Here is a 3,927-nt window from a genome sequence, read left to right on the forward strand (position 1 = left end):
ATTGCTTCTCTTATCATTTATTTGCGCTTTATTCTTCTTTTATATCCATTTGCATTGATTTTGTTCACATCACTATCAATTCATCTTCTTTTTAGTTAAATAGCAATCTTTGTGTTTATGATCACTATTTCCTGTTGATACGACTACCCACTCAATAGGGTATTATTACTTCGACAAACCCGTGCACTTGTGATACACACGGAAAGGGTGTTGTCAAGTTTTTGGCATTATTTCCGAGGAATAGGTGTTTGGGAAACACTTTGCACTTTGCTATTTTAGCTATTCATCACTTGTTCTATTCTACACTTTCTTATTCTTCCATCGTTCTGATTTGCTTTTCTTTCTTTGGTTGCAGCTCCAGGTTATGACCTGAGGAACCCTTCGACATTGGTTGAAGGAGATCCTGAACTTGAACAAACACTTCGTAGAAAGGACAAAGAACCTGTGCAAGAACAGAATCATCCAGCTGAAATAGAAGTTGAAGAATCTGAAAACATGGCCGAACAAGAGGGGACAACAAAGAACACATTTAGATTTTGTTAGACCTACTGTTCATGGACACAATCGAGCATTGTGAGGCCACTAGTGGCAGCCTAGAATTTTGAGTTGAAGCCAGCCTTTATTCAAATTGTTCAACAGTCCGCACAATTTAATGGATTAGCCAACGAAGACCCAAACAATCATATTGAGAACTTCCTTGAAGTGTACAACATGTTGAAGATCAATGGGTTTTCTGATGATGCAATTCACTTGAGAGCTTTCCCATTCTCATTGAAAGGAAAGGCCAAACAGTGTCTCCACTCATTGTCAAGAACTTCCATCACAACATGGAACGAAATGGTCGAAGCTTTCCTTGCAAGGTACTTCCTCCGGGAAAATCGGCAAAGCTTCATAATGAGATATCTTCATTTGTTCAGATGGAGCTTGAATCTTTGTTTAAGACTTGTGAGGGATTCAAGGACCTCTTGCGGAAGTGTCCACAACACGAGTTCCCCGAATGGATGGTCATTCATACATTTTATAACGGGTTGAACTCAAGCACCAAACAACTTCTTGATGCCGTTGCGGGAGGAACAATGGGAAACAAGACCACCGAAGAAGCCCAGCAATTAATTGAAGAAATGGGTTTGAATAGCTACCAATGGAATGTAAGGGAAAAGATAAAAATGGCCGGCCTCCATGAGATTGATGCGGTTACATCGTTGGTGGCCCAAGTTGAGTCATTGAGCAAGAAGTTAGACACTCTAAGTTCTCCTAGATTAGTGGCCATAACGAGTTGCAATGAACGTGAAGGAGGACATGCCCCATTCGAATGTCTGATTGCCATTAGCGGTACATCCTCTGTGGAGCAAGTTGACTATGTAAGAAATGCAATAAAAGGCCAAGGAAACCCATATAGCAACACCTACAATCCGGAGTGGAGGAGCCACCCGAATCTTTCATGGAGTACCCCTGGGCAACAAAAAGCCATGGCACCACCGGGTTTCCAACTACAACAACAAGCCCCGAACATGGAAAATCGAGTTTCAGGCTTGAAGACATGGATGACCGATCTAGAGAAAGCTTTGACCATGTTCATCCAATTATCGGATACAAGATTTCAGTCAGTCGAAGTTACACTTCGCAAGCACACCGCGTCATTGCATAACTTAGAGAATCAAGTAGGGTAAATTACGAAGTCGTTATCGGAGAGACCTCAAGGAAGCTTGCTTAGTAACACCAAAACTAATCTATGAGAACATGTGAAGGTGATCACTTTGAGAAGTGATCGTGAGGTTGAGGATAGGCTTCCAAGTGAGAAGACCAATGTTGAAGCACCAGAGGTCGTGGAGGTTATGGAAATAGCAAAAGAGAAGATGGTGGCAGCGCCACCATACAATCTAAGAATTCTGTATCTTTCAATATTGAAGAGTGACCAAAATGATAAGCAATACAAGAAGTTCTTGGGTCTATTCAAGCAGTTGCACATCAACATTCCTTTTATGGAGGCATTGTCTCAAATGCCTTATTATGCAAAGTTTCTCAAAGACCTCTTGACTAATAAGAGGAAGTTGGAGGATAGTGCATCTATGATTTTAGATGCTTCATGTTCGGTAGTTTTACAAAAGAATATGCTCAATAAGAAGAAAAGGCATTGTCGGACTCAGGGGCTAGCATCAACGTCATGCCTTACACATTCTTCCAAAAGCTAGGCCTAGGAGAGCCTTGGCCCACTCGAATGACACTTCAATTGGCGGACCAAATGGTGAGACATCCGAGGGGCATCATCAAAGACATACTTGTGGAAGTTAACAAGTACATATTTCCTATGGACTTTGCAGTGCTGGATATTAATGAGGATGTTGATGTTCCTTTGATATTTGGGAGGCCATTCTTGTGCACTTCCAAGGCTCTTATTGACATGGATGGTGGGGAGTTGACCTTACGAGTTGGTGATGACAAGCTTACATACCGTCTCGCCAAAGCCATAATATATTCTCTCGACTTTGATGATACTCTTTACTTTCTTGACACTACCGATGAACTAAAAGATGAATATGTGCAGGAAATGATGTGCCCGGACTCGTATGAGGGGTTAGTAGAGCAAGAAGCGAAGAATGAAGAAGTTTTGATGCTTGGTCTAGAGGACAAGGTGCAACTAGAGTCATCATTCGGGCTTGGCTCACAGGGCCCGACCCCGCCCATCAATAAAAATGTGCGGGTTGGGTTGGTCTTTTATAGGCCCGCCTGGAGGCGGGCCTAAATGGGCCAACCCGCGCGGGCCGCGGGTTGGGGCGGGTCAGCCCGCGGCCCGCCTCTAATTTATATATAATATATTTTATATAATATATATATATATATATATTGATATTGAAATATTGTTAAGGATTTAAATTAAAAAATAAATAAATAATTTTAATGAAGTTTAATATGCATTTAATTATGTTTTAAAAGAAATATGGAGATAACAAAACATTTTAATGACTTGTTGATTTTGATGAATATTATGATTGTAATGGATGTTTTTTTATTTTTGTGCTTTTATTAATTTTTGCTAAATTTTTTTGTTGATTGTAATGGATGAATGTTATAATTGTAATAGATGTTTTTATCTTGTGGTTTTGTTGTTATTTTTTTTTTTAAATTTTATTGATTGTAAATTTATAATAGTGTTTTTTTATTTAAAGATTTTTGTAATTATTGTTGATTTTGTTAGGTTTTGAATATTATAATGGATGTTTTTCATTTTGTTAATTAGTGCATGTTTTAATTTTTAATTTAGTTTTTTATGAATTTATAATGAATGTTTCAATGTTTCATATATTACAACATTTATAAAAATAAAATAAATTAATTATTTTGATTTTTTGGCGGGCCGGCCCGCCCAACCCACAACCAAAAACGGGTCGGATTATGTTGGCATTTTGCCAGCCCGCCATTTGGCAGGGCCCCGCCCTGCCAAATGCGGGTTTTAGCGGGCCGCCCGCCCGCCAAATCTGCTTTTGGACCGCTCTAGGTGCAACCTAACCCGGGGATCATGAAGAGGATGATCCAAAAAATGAAGCAAGCAAGGAAACACCACAAGAAACGCCCCAAAGTTAATGGGGATGTGCAAGCACGGAGTAAATGTGATGAACCCTTGTGTGGTAACATGCTCGATAACTCCCACTCTACCTTGAAAAGATTATGTTCATCATGCTTCTAGGTTATGGGTAAGAGGGAAACCTTCATCCATGAGCCCCCGTGAAGTAAGGTTAGGTACGTCAAGCTTATTGACGTTAAACAAGTGCTTCTTGGGAGGCAACCCACGTCTTTATTGTTTTTCTAGTTTTTAATTTAGTAATTGCATGAATAAGAGCTTAAGTGTTGCCGTCTTGATTTCTACATGCTTCTGTTGTGGTTTTCTTGTGGATTATTGGTGCTTTCATGTGCTTAATTGTGATTGGC

The 3,927-nt window shown here is 39.8% G+C and overlaps 1 non-coding gene across 1 annotated transcript; it reads right to left on the reverse strand.

Annotated features, from left to right (window-relative positions):
• Positions 1-885: 885 nt before the first annotated feature.
• LOC120268008 lies at positions 886-991 on the reverse strand. Its single transcript, XR_005538684.1, has one exon. It is a non-coding gene; the product is annotated as a small nucleolar RNA R71 (small nucleolar RNA).
• Between the last annotated feature and the right edge of the window lie 2,936 nt (positions 992-3,927).

The sequence above is a fragment of the Dioscorea cayenensis genome, chromosome 1 (assembly GCF_009730915.1).
Source record: "Dioscorea cayenensis subsp. rotundata cultivar TDr96_F1 chromosome 1, TDr96_F1_v2_PseudoChromosome.rev07_lg8_w22 25.fasta, whole genome shotgun sequence".
Lineage (NCBI taxonomy): Eukaryota > Viridiplantae > Streptophyta > Magnoliopsida > Dioscoreales > Dioscoreaceae > Dioscorea > Dioscorea cayenensis.